This window comes from Myotis daubentonii, chromosome 16 (genome assembly GCF_963259705.1).
Source record: "Myotis daubentonii chromosome 16, mMyoDau2.1, whole genome shotgun sequence".
NCBI classification, from domain to species: domain Eukaryota; kingdom Metazoa; phylum Chordata; class Mammalia; order Chiroptera; family Vespertilionidae; genus Myotis; species Myotis daubentonii.
Window position 1 is genome coordinate 11,733,971 of NC_081855.1, and position 19,212 is coordinate 11,753,182.

Below are 19,212 nucleotides of genomic sequence, written 5' to 3' on the forward strand. Positions count from 1 at the left end.
CCTTTGTTTTTGTTTTTTTGTTTGTTTGTTTTTTCAGGAACAGGGTCCCATTTCTCATTTGTCCCTGATGAGATAGATGAGATAGATGAACTGTGTCATTCTATATCAATATCTGAGACCTCAGACTTTTTTCTTTTTGCATATTTTAGTCTTTTTAAGTTTATATTTCCATCTCCCACCCCCGCCCTTTGAAAACCATAAGCTTATTCTTTATATCTATGAGTCTGTTTCTGTTTTATTTTGTTTATTCATTTATTTCTTTTTAGATCCCACATATAAGTAAAATCATGTACTGTGTCTTTCTCTGTCTGACCTATTTCACTTAGCATGATACCTTCTAGGTCTATACATGTCACAAATGGCAAAATGTCATTTTTTACTACAAAATAATATTCTATTGTATATATAGACCACATATTTAGCCATTCATCTATTGAAGGGATAGCTAGGTTGTTTCTATATTTTGGTTATTACTAGTAATACTGCCATGAACATAGAGGTGCATGTATCTTTTCAATTAGTGTTTTTGTTTTCTTCAGATAAATACCCAGAAGTGGAATTGCTGGATCATATGGCAGCTCTAATTTTATTTTATTTTTTTTGAGGAATCTCCATACTGTTTTTTTCTCTTCCTTCTTTAAACTGCTTTTATTCCTGATGACAGCCAACCTCTCTTGGAATAACAAAGAAATACAATTCAGAGAGAGTAGACAGAAACATCCTTATATGATGAGCCACCATAACCGTAGATGTGACAATTAGTCCATCACTAACAGACACCAAGCGAAAGAGCAGATGAGCTGAAAGGCAGACACAGTGTCTAATTCTACAGTGCATTCCTGGATGTTTATAATACCCATCCTGCATTTTGGCCAAAAGTTGTATGTACAATAGACTGTTCAAGTAAGGGATGAAATATTTAATATTTAGAAATATTTAAATCCAGAAATGATTTTTTTCTTAAACTCAAGTGTTTGAAGTACTGGATTCACTTATAAGAACCACATATGAAAATCCAGATAAATAAAGTATTTTAGAAAGACACTACCATATCGAATTTACCATGTGTTCCAACATTGTAAAATTATTTTCTCCTGCAGACACTAGCTTCTATTTCAAATACATAGAAACATAAATATGGCCAAAGACTATGGAAAGATAATTGACAAAAGAAACTCAAATGAGCAGTAAACATATTAAAAATGTCCAACAGCAGATTCAAAAATTAAAATCATGAAATGCCCTTTTCAATTATCATATTGGCAAGATTAAACATATCCTCAATCTTGGAATTTATTTATTTATTTTCTTTTTTTATTATTAAATCTTTATTGTTCAGATTATTACATTTGTTCCTCTTTTTTCCCCCCCATAACTCCCCTCCTCCCAGTTCCCGCCCCACCCTCTGCCCTCACTCCCCACCCACTGTCCTCATCCATAGGCGCACGATTTTTGTCCAGTCTCTTCTCGCATCTCCCATACCCCCTTTCCCCCCAAGAATAGTCAGTCCATTCTCTTTCTATGTCCCTGATTTTATTATAATCACCAGTTCATTCTATTCATCAGATTATTTATTCACTTGATTTTTAGATTCACCTGTTGATAGATGTGTATTTGTTGTTCATAATTTGTATCTTTACCTTCTTCTTCTTCTTCCTCTTCTTAAAGGATACCTTTCAGCATTTCATAGAATCCTGGTTTGGTGGTGATGAACTCCTTTAGCTTTTCCTTACCTGTGAAGCTCTTTATCTGACCTTCCATTCTGAATGATAGCTTTGCTGGATAAAGTAATCTTGGTTGTAGGTTCTTGGTATTCATCACTTTGAATATTTCTTGCCACTCCCTTCTGGCCTGCAAAGTTTCTGTTGAGAAATCAGCTGACAGTCGTATAGGTATTCCCTTATAGGTAACTGAGTTTCTTTCTCTTGCTGTTTTTAAGATTCTCTCTTTGTCTTTTGCTCTTGGCATTTTAATTATGATGTGTCTTGGTGTGGTCCTCTTTGGATTCCTTTTGTTTGGGGTTCTCCGCACTTCTTGGACCTGTAAGTCCATTTCTTTCACCAGGTGGGGGAAGTTTTCTGTCATTATTTCTTCAAATAGGTTTTCAATATCTTGTTCTCTCTCATCTTCTGGCACCCCTATAATTCTGATGTTGGTACGCTTGAAGCTGTCCCAGAGGCTCCTTACACTATCCTCGCATTTTTGGATTCTTTTTTCATTCCGCCCCTCCGGTTGGGTGTTTTTTGCTTCCTCGCATTTCAAATCATTGACTTGATTCTTGCGCTCCTCTGGTCTGCTGTCGGGAGTCTGTATAATATTCGTTGTTTCAGTCCGTGTATGCTTAATTTCTAGTTGGTTCCCCAACATAACATCGAGGGTCTCATTAGTTTTGTTGTAGATCTCATTAAGTTTATCGGCGGCTTCTAAACAGTTCTTGAGAGACCTTAAAAGTGTGGTTCTAAACTCTATATCTTCCATTGACAATTTTGTCCTGTTTCCTTGTCTCCGCATTTTGTTATGCTTTCTTGGTGCACCCCCTAGTGGTCTTTGTGCACAGTCTTGTAGTTAAGCCTTGATTGTTGAAGCAAAAAACCAGGGAGGGTTTGACCTCCAGGCCAAGTGGCTATGAGAATCAGCTGTGTCTGCAGAGAGAGAACTTCTGTCCTCTAGGGAGGTGCTAATCTAGCCTTTGCCTGAGGCTATCCGGCAAATGCCTCTGTGCAGGGCTTGGGTGGGGCGGGTCGCACAGGATCAACAGGGTGGGCCGGAGAGAGCAGTTATGGCGGCTCTCAGTCCTGTCCTCAGGGGCTCTGCCTCTCTGAGTCCCAGCAACCGCTGCAAAGCTGGGAGAGAAAGCTGCACTTGCTCTGACCGAAGCCAGACAGTCCTGCTTCTCCCATTTGAGTCTGGGTCCCTAAAGACTCGCCCAGATCTGGAGCTCAGAGTCTGCGACTCCCTCCTGATTGAAAACGCCAACTGTGCCCTCCACCGCCAGCCCGCTCTGCGCACTCTGCACCTCAGAATTTGACTTCAGCACTGCGCCTCCTCTGAGTATCCGTATGTGTTTCTCTTTCCTCCTAGTTGTAGGACTTCCACTCAGCCAGCGTTCCTGTGGTTCTGGGTGATGTCCTTTCCATGTTTTAGTTTCACTTTTGAAGTAGTTGTTCAAAGCAGCAAACTCCGGCGTTAGCCTATGCCGCCATCTTGGTTCTCCCCAATCTTGGAATTTAATCATCTTTCTAGAAAACTGTGGTCTCATTGTTGGAAACAAGATGAATTACAACATTCTCTTTAGAAACCAGTTCAGCAAAATGTAAAAAAGAAAAAACCTTAAGTTATGAATAGAATCTAGGCAGAAAATTTAATTTTTGTTAAGGAAATAAACACTAGAATGAAAAAAACTTTTATCTATATGTATAAATATAGTGGCATTATTTAGAATAGTATAGAAAGGAAAACAAGTTCAATGCCCATCAACAATGGATGGTCTGTGTCATTTTCAGCATGTCCATGTGATAGAAGCCATAGTGCCATTAGAAATCACATGCTGTACTACTGTGGGAAAATTATTAAAGTATGTTGCTATGTGGATAAATCAAGTGTGAAAATAATATGGATTATTTCATTATAATTCATCTTTTTTTGTTGTTAATCCTCACCCAAGGATAGTTTCCCATTTTCTTTTAGAGAGAATGAAAGGGAGAGGGAGAGACAGAGAGAGAGAGAAACATCAATGTGAGAGAGACACATCAATTGGTTGCCTCACACATGCACCCTGACCAGGGCCAGGGACTGAGTCTGCAAGTGAGCTACATGCCCTTGACCAGAATTGAACCTGGGACCCTTCAGCACATGAGCTGACATTCTATCCATTGAGTTAAATGAACTAGGGCCATGGTCGGCAAACTGCAGCTCGCGAGCCACTTGCGGTTGTTTGGCCCCTTGAATGTGGCTCTTTCTAAGCCTTAGGAGTACCCTAATTAAGTTAATAACAATGTACCTACCTATATAGTTTAAGTTTAAAAAATTTGACTCTCAAAAGAAATTTCAATTGTTGTACTGTTGATATTTGGCTCTGTTGACTAAGGAGTTTGCCGACCACTGGACTAGGGCATTATTAATTATTTTTGAGAGTTGTACAGGTGCATAGAACAGAATATAAAAAAATGACAAAATGGAAACTAATTAGTGGCTATTTCTGGGTCATCACATTTGGAGAGATTTCTATTTTCTCTTTTGTGCTTTTCTATGTTTTTCAAATTATCCTATATAATAAAAGAGCTAATATGCAAATGGCCATAATGTCCTCACACCATCATGCTGTAACGGCTCAGACACTCAACACTGGGGAGAGGGGAATGGGGACCAGCCAGGCTGAGGGCCTGGAGAGGGACAAGCCACCCGCCCCATGGTCCTGGGCGCCTGTGGCTATGGCCTGGGTGAAGCTGCCTGCCCATGATCCCCTGCAGCTGTGGCCGGCCCAGCCAATGCTGGCCCAGGTCCTGGGTGCCTGAAACGTGCCAGAGGAGGGAATCTTGGGTCCCGGGTGCGGGGCGAGGCAGAGGTGATTAGGGGTGATCAGGCCAGCAAGAGAGCAGTTAGGGGCAATCAGGCAGGCAGGCAGAGGTGGTTAGAGATGATCAGGCAGGCAGAGGTGGTTAGGGGCAATCAGGCAGGCAGGCAGAGGGGTGTGGGGTGATCAGGCAGTCAGACAGGCAGATGAGCAGTTAGGAGCCAGTGGTCCTGAATTGTGAGAGGCAGTCGGATATCCTCCAAGGGGTCCCAGATTGGAGAGGGTACAGGCCGGGCTGAGGGACCACCCCCCTCATGCACAAATTTTGTGCACCGGGCCTCTATTCTATATATGTAAAAGCCTAAGCAACCAGCTGACCGCTGTGGGGACTCGGCAGCTGCAGTTCTCAGGTGACACACGGAGAACCAGAGAGGAGGGAGCCTGATTCCAGGGTGCATCACCTGAGGACTGCCCTCTTGATATCCAAGACCCCTCAGGGGATGTCGGGGAGCCGGTTTCAGCTGACCCCGCAGGCCAGGCTGAGGGATCCCACTGGTGCATGAATCCATTCACCGGGCCTCTACTTTATAATAATAAATCTAACTTTAAAAAATGCATCCTGCCAAGCTGGCATGGCTCAGTGGTTGAGCTTCGACCTATGAATCAGGAGGTAACGGTTCGACTCCTAGTCAGGGCACATGCCTGAGATGTGGGTTCGATCCCAAATGGGGAACATGCAGGAGGCAGCCGATCAATGATTCTCTCTCATCATTGATGTTTCTTTTTCTCTCTCCCTCTCCCTTCCTCTCTGAAATCAATAAAAATATATATTTTTTAAAAATGCATCCTTTGGGATCATTGAAAATATTTATAACTCAGCATCAGTATCCATCTATATTCTCTTTTCCTCTAATTTATCTTATTTTACAAATAGTAACAACTATGGGGGAGGAACACACCATCTCCATTTTCTCCATTTTCTTTCATTGTTAATATTCACTACTGTTGCTTATCATTCAGTAAAATATGAATCAGTGATTGAAATATAATTTCCACTATGCCAGTTACTAGAGCCTATAATAACAATAACAAATAATCACATGGTGTTTACTGGGTTCCAGGAATTGTTCTAAGAGGCGTGTGTGTTTGTGTGTGTGTGTCCTCACACAACTGCTCTAGCTCTATGAAATAGGTCTTAATGTCATCTCCCTTTTATGGATGAGAAAACTCAAAAAAGAGGTGAAGTGACCTGCCCCAAGTCACACAGCTAGCATTTTCCCAAGATTGGAGTCAAGTTGAATCAGTCTGCCCCAGAAGCTGTGTCTTAATCACTGTGAGATGCCACCTCCACAGAGATATCCTAGAAGGAATAACAGACCCCTGTGTTGCTCTTGTTTCCTACTATTCTCCATCGCAGTGTTTCAGCTTCTCCCGAGGTGTGGGTTAGGCAGGAACTTTGGGGGTAGCCTGGGTTCTTAACTGCCATTGAATATTATTTCTATGGAAAAAATCGCTGTGCATTCCAAATGAGTGACCACAAATGAAACTTGGGAATAGTCTGTTTTCAAGTTGGGGTTGCCTGTCTATCTCACAAGGAAATTATTGCCAAAGAGAGACATGTGTTTCCATCCAAAATAAATGTCTGGAAGTTATTTGGTCATTGAATAAACGCGGGCTATCCATCCTTAGCCAGGAGTTTACCCCGAGGACTCTTCATCAGGTGCTTACAATGTGAATAAAGACTGTTCAGAATGCTAACATCAAATCGCAGACATGATTCTGGAAGCCTCGCATTTTCACTCGGGCACACATGCTCCTGGAGAAAAGTGCTCTTGTTGCCTGGCCTCAGAGAGGAGGCAGAAAAGCACGATGCTGAGAATTTCCGGACCCACTCAGAGCAGAAGGTGGTGCTCTGTGTTTCTCTGAAAATAAGGTATCTAGGAGGGAGAAGGGCTGAAGGTCAAGAGAGCTTTCCATAATTTTTATTCTTTTAAAATGTATTCTAATATATGCTTGGATTTGCCTGCTGGAAGTAGACCGCACAATCAACAGGTTGTAACAACTGCTTACCATGGTATCGCAATCCAATTTCTAGTTGCAGCAGACAGAATTCGATTTTGCTTCATTTCACTTTCCAAAAGGTAAAGCTGGCATGGAATTTTATAGTTGTATAAAGTAATAAAGCAGTAGTATAATGTATCATTAGAAAGATGCACGGTACATATTTTCTTTTTCAACAGTAAGGGAGAGTGGAGAGGTTCTGGGATAATGCAAGAAGTCTTCCTAGCTGAGAATCAAACCAGAAAAATCTAAAGATACAGTTTGCAATTACTCTGGGGGAAAACACACACTTCACCGGGAAAGCCAATAAAAGAGCAACCAACTGTCCCAAACTGCAAAAACATTAGCCATATTGTCACCAGATGGAAATTTTACAATATTAGCAATGAACGAAATCAAAGCAATGAACTACAGCAAAGTCTATACTTGTTATGTAAAAAGTAACCATAGTCACCTGAAGTCCCACACAGAACACTGGCCAGATTTAGATATTACAAAAAATAAAACCAAAAACAAAACAAACAAACAAACAAAAAAAAACCTGAATTAGAAAATGACCTTTACCAGTAATGGATAAGAAACTTATTGTTATGGTCAAAATGTGTATGTCCCCTCCAAATTCATATGTTGAAATCCAAATTCTCCTATGTGGTGGCATTGGGGGTAGGGGGCCTTTGGGAGGTGATTAAGTCATGATGGCGGATCTCTCATGAGTGGAATTAGTGCCCTTATAAAAGAGACTCCAAGCCCCAGCCAGGTGGCTTGGTTAGTTGGAGCATCATCCCACACACCCAAAGGTTGCTGGTTTGATTCCCAGTCAAGGCACATACCTAAGTTGTAAGTTTGATCCTCAGTCAGAGCACATATGGGAGGCAACTGATTGATGTTTTTCTCTCACATCAATGGTTTTCTCTCTCTCTCTCTCTCTCTCTCTCTCTCTCTCTCTCTCTCTCTCTCTCATCAATAAACATATCCTCAGGTGAGGATGAAAAAAACAAAAAGACTCCAAGAGCTCTCTTGCCCCATCTGCCATGTGAAGACAGTGAGAACTGTCATCTGCATATCAGGAACAGGGCTCTCACCAGACGCTGGATCTGCCAAAACCTTGATCTTTAATATTCAAGCCCCCAGAACTGTGAGAAATAAATGTTTGCTGTGTAAGCCACCCAGTCTCTGACATTTTTGTTATAGCAGCCCAAACAGACTGTGATATTCATTCTTTACATACTGCATGCATTCAATGAGTGTTCAAAAACAGATTGCTACAATAGGTACTATTGTAGTGTTTGTCACTAACTTACATTTTACACATAACAGACTTGCAGTTACAGCTGGTTCTTAAAGTTAAGAGTTCCATAGATAATCTGTGTGTTGAGATATCTTAACAAATGGTAGCTGGGTCCTTTTGATCTGCTGGCTAAAATGGGAATCTGTTTTTAGGATGAGAAAAATGCCTTTTAGTCGTTTATAAGCTCTGTTAATAAATACTGTAAGTCCCACAACATGCGTTTGGGCCTGCTAATGGCATATCCTCAAACAATTACTCCTCACTAATATGCAATTTCATCATGTTAACTATTCTTTTTTTGTTCCACCTTTTATGTTCAATAATACTGACAACAGGTTAGAACTGTACTCTCCAATGTGATAGCCACTGACCACATATGGCTACTGAGCCCCCAAAATGTGACTGGTCTGAGCTAAGATGCAATGGGAATGTAAAATACATGCCAGATTTGAAGACCTAGTACCAAAACAAATGCAAAATATCATCATAATAATTTTTATATGGCTCACATGTTGAAATGATAATATTTTGGATTGTGTACACTAAATAAAATGTACTTACATTTATTTCATCTATTCTCTGTGCTTCTCTGTCCTGCCACGCACCCAGGGGTGACCTCTGAGGACTGAGTCCCAGGCTTCTGTGCTGGCAGATTTCCAGTTGAGTTAAACCAATGACTAGCCCCAACAGGAGATCTGAGGATGAGAAGAAGGAGATGCTGGGACATTCTTTCCTCTTCTCCTCTCCCTACTTTAAGAAGCTGGAGCCTCCACGACTTCCACTTCCACCTGGTGGCTCTTCCTCCAACAGCTTCACCTTCACTGGGCTCCATTTCTTTTTTTTTTTTTTTTCACAAACTCATGCTCCCATCCCCCCGTTGTCCATGTCCATTGCACTGGGCTCCATTTCCATTAATCTCTTCTTATGACTCTCCTGCCAGAAAGACACCATTAATGAATTTTTATTTCCCCACTTCCTCCCACAGCCAACCTTTACTGCCTTGTATCCTTATTTCATGTTTCCTGTGGCCACTGGGAATTCCTAATGTTGGCCAGATCCATCGATTAATCAAAGTTTTCCCACCAGTCTTGCAAACTGGTTTGTTCTGTTATTTTGCTTTCCATTTTCTTCATATTTGCTGAACTGGCCTATTTATCATCCTCCAAATATGTCCAACAAACATATGTTTCAACACCTCTGTGTGATGCTGTTCTAGCCTTGAATTCCATGTTCCTTTTATCTTTCTCTATTGAAATCTTATGTTTCTAGCAAATCTCCCCTGCCCCCCGCTTATGATTGTGTTAGTCCGATTTTGTTACAAGAAACAGACTCCTTTAGCCAAAAGGCTAATCTGTTGCATAAGAAGTACAGGGCTAACTCACAGAACCTAGGGAACTACAGGTCTCATGTGAGACTAGAGTTGGAGGCATCAGAAAATCAGACATGGAAGTTGCTCTCCCTTTCTCTGGGACCCCAAGTCTCCTTTTGTCTGAAGCTCTCAGCATGTCTGCTTTATTATTCTCACTCTCATTCTACCAGCTCTGTATTTTGTATGTATGATGGCTTATCCGTGCCATCATTTCCAGAGTCCAGTGGAAGCTGACTTCATATGTACTATATCCCAATATCCCAATTCCTTGGAGGGAAAAGCTGAGGAATCCAGTTGAGCTAATGGGTTGACTCCCCTAGGTCTGACGCCCACCTCTTGATCAGCCAACCCTGGAGACGGGCAGAAGGTACATGAGCACATGTGGGTAGAGCATGTATGGGCCTGGATAATATGATTGGCATCTCTGATATAGTCATCACCCCAACAGAGTGATCTGAACTTCCACATACCCTACTTATTATATTCACCTTATGCTGCAGTTACTTTATGTCTCACTTCCCCTCTAGGGTACAGGGAACATACTTGATGTCATGTTATGATTATCTTTCTCTGGAAAGCAGACTCTGAAATGTAGTTTATGTGTAGGATGCTTATTAAAGAACTAGAGGCCGTTGCAGGAAGATTCCTGCAAGAATAGGGTTTCCTGTGGCTGGAGCGAAGCAGAGAAGGGAGCTTCTCCCTTCTCCGCTGCCTCGGCTCCGCTCCTGTGTCCGCTGCCTCAGCTCCCTCCCTTCTCCACCACTTTGCTCCTTTCTACAGCTCTTGGCTTCCTTCTACACTGTCTTCAGTCTTCGCTCCCGCCTGCATATGCAAACTAACTGCCATCTTTGTTGGGTTAATTTGCATACTCGCTCTGATTGGCTGGTGGGTATAGTGAAGGGACAGTCAATTTGCATGTTTCTCTTTTATTAGTGTAGATGCCATTAGTGGGACAAAAGAGGAAGGAAGCAAGATTGGGTAGAGGGAGCCAGTGAGCTGCATTGGAAGTCAAACGGCAGCCTCAGGGTAGGGTAGGGAGCTCTGGAGCTAGTGTGACCAGCGTTGTTCCAGCTGGGCTGAGGTAGCCAGGCCTCTGTGCCATGCGCCTGCCAGCCATAACACATGAGCCTTCCCAGGAAGGGGTATGCATTTGTGCTAGAAGGCTGTCTGCAGCTGAGGCGATCCTGGCGGGGCTAACAGCTGGAGGCTGGGTGCTCAGAGCACACCCATCAGCATGCCCGTGTGCTGCCCCTTTTATTGAAAGGGGATCTGGATGGCACAACACAAAGACCACATGTCAATTGCAGTCTCTATTGTGCATTACACAATGTATGGGTTTTATATCTGCCAGCTACTTCAAAGCAGAGAGTCAGAGAAGGGGGGGGGGGTGAGTGAGAGAAGGAGGGAGAGGGGGGGAATGAAAGTAATTGTTGGCAGAAAGAATAAATGGATAATTATATACAAATAAATCATTTTTTTAACAGATCCTACTGGAAAAATAAAGAAAAATCCTAAGATTTGAAGTTAACGATGTGTACAATTCCAGATTTGCCACTCACTGTGACTTAAAGCAAGTTATTAAACATGTTACCCCCCCCCTTCTCTCCGCTCTGATTACAGTAAATACGCTCATGTCTCTAATATTTGTGTGATTCAGAGGAGGAATACAAGTAGAGATCCTTGTCCCATGTGTATGAGTAGGCAACGCAATCCACACAACCAAGTCCTATCTACACTCCTTCTCCAACACTCTTTTAGCAGCAGCCCTCCAGACATAGGTGTGTACCATGGTAATGTGGCCCACCCTCAGGTGAACAGACCCAGAAAGAGGCCCTGGCAGGCTCTCAATGGCATTCCTCTTTGCCCACAATTTCCTCACTTCACCAAGAGGAGGACTGTGGGGGGAAAGTGGGCCCCTCTAAATTGTTAAGTGGCAGGAATCTTTTAGATCATCATTTGTCAGTGGCTTTGCTTAATTCCAGCGGTTCTCCACTGACTTCATAAAGTCCTGGATATTTTGCAAGAGCTGCAACTTTGATTTGCAATATGTTTGTAATGCACATGACTATCCTATATTTGATGGTTGTCCCCAATGTGTGAGGTGACAGGTTTCATTCACTACAGTTAAACTGGGAGTGATGTTGCAATACAGATTGATTTTATTCATGTTTAGTAATTTGGTGAACATTTTTGTATTGTGATGCATTTTGTTTCCCCTCTGAGCCATTACATTTAGAAACCTGAATAATATGTCCTCAATGAGCAGCTTTATATATTAGATGTTGCCTTTATGTGAGTGAACTGGCTATTGTGTCAGGGTGCCCATTCTGATCCTGCAGACAGAGAAGTGGACTTTCTAGGGTGAGTTCTAGGCAGCTGTCTATGGTCTGAGCTGGAAGGAGATACCAATAGAAGCCAAAAGAGAGAGATTTTAAAAATGCAGTTGAAGCAAAACAAAAACTGTAACCAGAAAGTCAATGGATCTGTGCTACCTGTCACTACTCGAGCCAATTAAGCAGAGACAGGGTTTTGTCATGTATGAGTGATTATTCCAATACTGCCAGCAATATGGGGGAGCAGCAAGTCAGCCACAAAAATCTGCTCTGCATCCCACCATAAACCAGATTACATGGGGAAGTAGCCAAAGGGTATGCCAAATGGGTAGTTAACAGGTAAGCAGAGGGCTGGGGATCTTCAAAGGGCTTGGTGATATGCCAGGGCTGAGGTCTTCAAAGGGCTAGCAATTCTGGTTTCTGCTCATCTTTCCATGATAATAGGCAGATCCAGATGGGAAGGATGTGCTGCATTTCCAGGTGAGCTCCCAGGTCCTGTGTATGTAACTGACAGCCAGGTTAGAATGTTCCTTCTTTAATAGGAACAAAACAATCACAGTTAACAGAGCATGATTAATATTGCTTACAATTCTAGCTGGTTCCCCAACATTCTGTTTCTGCCCCCGTCAAAACCTTCTTGTACATCAGGCAAAGAAAACCCACATTTTTACTCCTACCATTAACAGTCCTAGTGAGTTCTGCTGGTTAAGATGAGAGATCTGAGCTGCCAGGTGTTCCTAATGGAGGCCGTGAATAAAGAAAAGACTGTCACAGCCAGCACTGGCTTTAGCTATCAATGTCTCAGTTTAATGGACATAAAAATATTAGAAAAGTATTGGGGAAAAGTAAAGAAAAAAAAAGCATTTATATTTTAACCCCCCACACAGTCCATACCTGCTTCTGGTGCCTCAGCCTTCAAAACGATGGCTGTGTGAACGGACAGTAGCTACCTGGAGGGTCCTGGGAGAACATCCCTCCTCCTGATGCAGACACAAATAAAAAGGGAGTTTCTGGCTTAAACTCTCAAACAGGAAATTCAATCATTCATTTCTCAATGAACAGATAAAAAAAAAAGGAGTTTGTGGGAGATGGATGGAATAAACTCCTCTCCTTGCCTCAGCCCTCCTACACATCAAGCCCTGACTTCCAGGAGCACCCTGAGTCCTGGACCGCTCCATGTGAATTTCTCAGCTGGGTGTTATCAGACCAGGCACAGGCATGGAGAACGTGGCTCCAGGTGTGGGTATACTTGGGGTTTGACTGCTCAAAGGTTATGTCCTTCTGGTGTTTAGAGACTTGGTGTCCGAGACAGGCCCTGTGCATTCTTGCTATGTCTCTGAGCCAGGAGTAGGGTTTTTCATTTTTATGAACTTGAAAATGTTTTGAGATTCCAGCTGTGCAAAAGAAATTTCAGTAACAACTTTACACCTCACTCAGGCTCAAGACACATCTCCAACCCTTTATCCCCATCAGGGCAACCATAGCCCCAGCTCACAGCTCTGTGCCCAGGTCTCAGTGCCCCAGGCTTGCCAGGCTGCCACAGGATCCAGTGAGGCTGGGGATCAGGGGGAGAATGGTACAGCCACTGGGGGACTCCATTACTTCTGTTAAACTTTGTTGATTTCATTATGTGTTTGCATGTGACTAATGGGGGGCGAAGTCAGTATCAGCTGACTGCTGTATGGTGCAGTCCAGTTCCAGTGCACTTCCAGCATTCCCCACTCCCTCCTCTCTCCCCTGCTCCCTCCTCTTTTCCTGTTCCCTCCTCTCCCCCACAACACCCCTTCCTCCTTCGCTCCTTCCTCCCTCACCACTCCCTCCTCTCTCCCCACTCCTGATCTCCACTTACAGTTTTACTCTTACTCTCTCAACTCCCAGTTCCCGCCTTGCAGGCTAGGTGCAGTAGCAGCTCTATGAGGTTGAGAATACTTACCCATTACTGATTCCATGTGGCCATGCCATGCAGCTGTCAGTGGGCAAAAAATAGGATGAGATTCAGGCAAAAAAGAGGATGAGAATCACAGTGCTTCCGGGAAACCCGTTGATATCATCAAGTGTATGTTTTGCTGAGTCCTAGCCTTCATCTGTCAGTAACATTTAAGAAATTAAGAAGGCATTATTTTTGAAGTGATCCTGGGATGGTGATGAAACGCACACACACACACACACACACACACACACACAATTTAAATCTGCAAAGCAGGTTTGCTTTTTTTTGATTAGAAGAAAAAATACATTAAATTTAAGGTCACCCCTCGCCAAGAGAGAAGAACCTGAATGCTCTAATGCAGCGGTTCTCAACCTTCCTAATGCGGCGACCCTTTAATACAGTTCCTCATGTTGTGGTGACCCCCAACCATAAAATTATTTTCGTTGCTACTTCATAACTGTAATTTTGCTACTGTTATGGATCGTAATGTAAATATCTGATATGCAGGATGTATTTTCATTGTTACAAATTGAACATAATTAAAGCATAGTGATTAATCACAAAAACAATATGTAAGAATATATGTGCTTTCCGATGGTCTTAAGCGACCCCTGTGAAAGGGTCGTTTGACCCCCCAAAGGGGTCGCGACCCACAGGTTGAGAACCGCTGATAATGATTAGGTGCAAATCCCCCAAACCTCTTCCACCTTCACGCCAGGTGCTTCTTTTATTCTCCAGTTTTCCTGTAAGCGATTTCGGACATTTGCTCCTGAGCGGTTTCCTTTCGGGCATTCTCCGCAGTGGCTGCCTTCTGCAGGCGGTGGTCTAGACACTGCAAGGCCAGGATGCATGGGCTCTGCTCCCCGGGATGCTGTGCCCGGGCAGCTGCTTCCCTGAGCCAGCAGTGACGCCTGCTCGCCCTCTGTCCTTTAGACTAAATACCCAGATTCTTCCCCAGGAGTCCATTTCCTCTCACTTTTAGTTTTTAAATCTCTTCATCCCTCTGTATTGCTTGTGACCATCAAGTCAGGGTGAGATTCACAGATGCTGACCTTGCTAAGCTGCTGCTGAGTGCTGGTTACCTTAGAAATGCAGCGAAAACAAAGAGGAATGCTCAGGATCCCTGCCCTCTGGGCTTCAGAAAACTAGTGCAGTCAATGAATCCGGCTGATGGGTGGCTGTATCTTCAAAAAACAGATGAAGAGAGACAGTAGCTGGGGAGGAACAAGTGGATTGTTACCGGCAGTTCCGAGGCAGAAAGCCCTGGGCTGCTGTGAAAAGGTCGCTTTCTAGCTTGTGATATGATGTGCAAGAGCCACGCAACCCAGTGTTTCGGGCCTTGACTGTGAAAATCAGTCTGTTAGCCTCATCGCCCGCCCAGCACGCAGGTGCCTGACAGGCAGCAAGCCCAGGGTGCCGAGGGCTCGCAGCTCAGGAAGGAACAGTCTCCGGGATCAGCAAGGTCTGCAGTAGAAACATGATCATTGGGTACCGCGGTGGGAGAGGGGCGCCCCCTCTTCATGAGAAAACAGAGCCCTGTTTTCATTTTTAATTTCTGGGGCTAATGAAGCCGCGGACTCTCATGGACCTGGGCCCCGTGGGTGCGCGTTCCCAGGCGCTTCTGCAGAGCCTCCCAGCTGTGCCGCCTGGCAGGCCTCCTGCTCCAATCAGCGGCCCCATTCGCATTAAGAATTTTATCACAGAGCTCCTTCGCGGTGCCCTAGCAGGGGCTTCCCAGGGGAATTCTGAAGGGCGTGGTTCAAGCCTTCAAAGGACAAAGTGGGAACTGGCACATCACACGGACAGTCACGTGTTAACATGTGCCCCGAAAATGAAAATATTCAAAATCCACCAGAAAACCAAGCAAAGCTTCTTTTTAACTGAGATGGGGGGGGATTCCTCTCTGATCCCTGCAAGCCCTGGGGTGAGGTGTGGGCGCTTGGTCTCACACAGTAACTAGAACACATCATGGCAGCCACAGAGTCTCCTAAGTAGCTACATATTTCCCCGGCAATATCCTGTTCATTACTGTCTTCACAGAATTCACTGTGGTATTTGGAGAAAAGACAGAAGGTGAAGAAGGATGAAACTGGGAAGGATGGGAAATTTGTAATCCTCTTTAGTTGCTTATCACATCCCTCATTTTACAGCCCTTCTTATAAGGAGAATAAAGAAAAGAAGCCGAAACCGGTTTGGCTCAGTGGATAGAGCGTTGGCCTGCGGACTGAAAGGTCCCAGGTTCGATTCCGGTCAAGGGCATGTACCTGGGTTGCGGGCACATCCCCCAGTAGGGGGTGTGCAGGAGGCAGCTGATCGATGTTTCTCTCTCATCGATGTTTCTAGCTCTCTATCTCTCTCCCTTCCTCTCTGTAAAAAATCAATAAAATATATTTAAAAAAAAAAAAAAAGAAGACATGTTCTTTCTTTACTATGTCTTAATTCTATATGTGTCCCTATATATCTAGATAGCAATCAACACTAATAAAAGAGAAAAATGGTAATTGGCGTACGAGCTACCCTTTTCATTGGCTAATCAGGGCTATATGCAAATTAACTGCCAACTAAGATTGACAGTTAACTGCCAACAAGATGGCGGCTAATTTGCATATGTAGGCACAATGCAGGGAGGCGAAAGGGAAAGCAGGAAGAAGCCCCCTGCCACTGACAGTGATTGGAAACCCAGGGGGGAGCTAAGAGCTGGGGGGAAGGACAAAGGCGGCCCTGGGGCCGCCTTTGCCCTGCCCCCCAGCCATGATCGGAGAATCAGGTGCCTTTTCCGCCCTGGCCAGTGATAGCAGGAAGTAGGGGTGGAGCCAGCGATGGGAGCTGGGCACGGTCGAAGCTGGCAGTCCCGGGAGCTAGGGGTCCCTTGCCTGGGCCTAAAGCGAAGCCCACGATCGATCGCGGGGCCTCTGCAGCTGCGGGTCCCCGCTGCCCGGGCCGGACGCCTCAGCCAGAGGAGTCCGGCCTGGGCAAGGGGCTGATCCTGCGATTGGAGGGTGATGGGGGTCAACGCCTGAGGGCTCCCAGTATGTGAGAGGGGGCAGGCTGGGCTGAGGGACACCCCCCCACACACACACACACCCAGTGCACGAATTTCGTGCACCGGGCCCCTAGTCTATATATATAAAAGGCTAAGTGACCTTCCCACCATCAGGTACCTATGACAAACACTGACCACCAGGGGGCAGACACTCAACACAAGAGCTGCCAAGCTGTGGTGACTTGACAGCTGCAGTTCTTGGGTGATGCACCCCAGAATCAGAGAGAAGGGAGCCCAATTCCTCACAGGGCCACCCGATTCCACCTTCGGCCATGGGTTATGCTGCTGCTGGGGCACTGTCGGCCCCAAATCTGGTTTACTGCACATTAGTGTTTGCATTACACACCCTGTACCACAGTATCTTTGCAAAATGCCCTCTTGCACTCCGGGACCCTATCTATCTATCTATCTATCTATCTATCTATCTATCTATCTATCTAAAAGGCTAAGTGACCAGCCATATGTCTGACGTGCACTGGTGATTTAAAAATAAACATTGACTTGCGCATGCAGGATACATATAAAGCTCTTGCTCGCACGCCTGTGTTTCAATCTGTCATCGTCAATCATGAATTTGGTTGTTTTTGTGACATTCTGAAACTGAAAGAAAGTGACATCGTCGATAGAATATGTCTGAAGAACAACTATTGGCACAACGGACCTCTGAAGCTGATTTCTCCTAATTAATTTCTTTTCAATGTGCATGAATCCATGCACCGGGCCACTAGTAGATATATAAATAGACGTTTGCTAGCTATATAGATATTGAGAGAGAAAAGAGAAATATTGGGGGTTTTTTGTTTGTTTGTTTGCTTGCTTTGGTTCTGTGGGGTATGTGTGTGTGTTTTAATGGGCAGAAGTTTTCTAGCTCCAATAAAAAAAAATTACTGGCAGCCAGTGTGCTCAGTGGTTGAGTGTTGACCCAGGAGCCAAGAGGTTGCTGGTTCGATTCCCGGTTGGAGCACATGCCTGGGTTGCAGGCACCATCCCCAGTAGGGGCGTGTGCAGGAGGCAGCTGATCGATGATGTTCCTTTTTCATTGATGTCTTTATCCCTCTCCCTTCATCTATCTCTAAAAATCAATAAAAAAACATATTTTAAAAAATTACTTCTTTTTGTTTTGTGGGCACAGGGGTGGGAAGAGTAAGGGACTGAAATAATCAGCCTGTCCTAACACCAGACTTGGGGCAAGAGTAAAATGAAGACTCCTAGACCATGTCTCCCTAGTCCTTCCAACTCTCCTCCTGGGAGCAGCAACTCCTTCACTACCTCTTGAGCCTAAGGGTGGGCACACCTATAGCACAATATGCCTCTGTGAGGAGAACCTAGTAAAGGGATGGATGTAGGCTACAGAAGTAGGCTCTAGGCTGTTTGGACACATCATTTCCCAATCTCAGATACCTAGACCTTGGGGGGGGGGGAGGAGTAGGTAGGGATGAGGGAAGACAGCTCTGAGTGGACATGAACCTTTGGCTCTGGGGACCTCTTACTCCACGAGAAGGGTCTCAACAAGGAAAAGCAGAGCAAGTTCAGGGCTCTGGGATGGGTCCTGGGTGCCCATCTCTAAAGGCCACACTGGACCAGAGGTTGAAAATTATGTGGTGTATGTTTATTTATTCAAGAAATATATTTTAACTTTCTGCAATGTCCCATGAACTATATATGCTATGTAAAAAAATGTGGTGGTGGTTAATCATACAAAATAAAGTGATACTTTTTCCACCCATTGATTTTAGAGAGAGGAAAGAATAGAGAGAGAGAGAAAGAGAGAGAGAGAGATGCTGATTTGAGAGATGAGAAATATCGATTGGTTGCCTCCCACATGCACCTGACCGGGGATCGAAACCATAACCTGGATATGTGCCCTGACCTGGAATGAAACCCACCATCTTTCAGTGTATGGGACGACACTCCAACCAACTGAGCCACCTGCCAGGGTTAAGTGATGCCCTTTAAATAAATTCACTAGAACCTATGTAACCAGATGAATTAAGTTTCTATTTCTCCAGTCATTGTAGAACTAGAACTACTCTTTGAGAAACTTGGTTCAGAATCTACAGTATATATAAGAATATATAATACTAGAGGCCCGGTGCACAAAAATTTGTGCACTCGGGTGGGTCCCTCAGCCCACCCTGTGCCCTCTCGCAATCTGGGGCCCCTTGGGGGCCCCTTCCCCTGGCTGCTGGCACCAGTTTTCCTCCGGTGCCCGGAACCCAGGCCTTCGCTCTTCGCTGGGAGGGGCCCACACGGTGGGCGAGGGGCTTAGCTCTTTTAAAAATACTTCTGAATGTTTGGTAAATAACCCTGTAGGAATCTAATTTCTGAAACATGCTGGTTGTTAAGGGCTGATTTGGGTAATCAACAAAATGTATGTTAAAATCCTAATCCCCAGAACCTCAGAATGTACCTGTATATGGAGAGAAGATCTTTAAAGAGGGGATTACATTAAATTGTGGCAGTTCCAGTGGGACCCTTAGCCCATCTCACTGAAGTCCTTATAAGAAGAGGAATGTTGGGGTCCAGCCCCAGCAGGTCCAGGGGTTCCCAAAGAAGGAATGACATAGAGGCAGCATTCAGGTTATCATCATAGCCAGGTTCTCTTTTTATTGTCCTGTTACATCTATATTTATACTATTTGATCCTATAAACATGCCTCTATAAGCTTTTTTTTT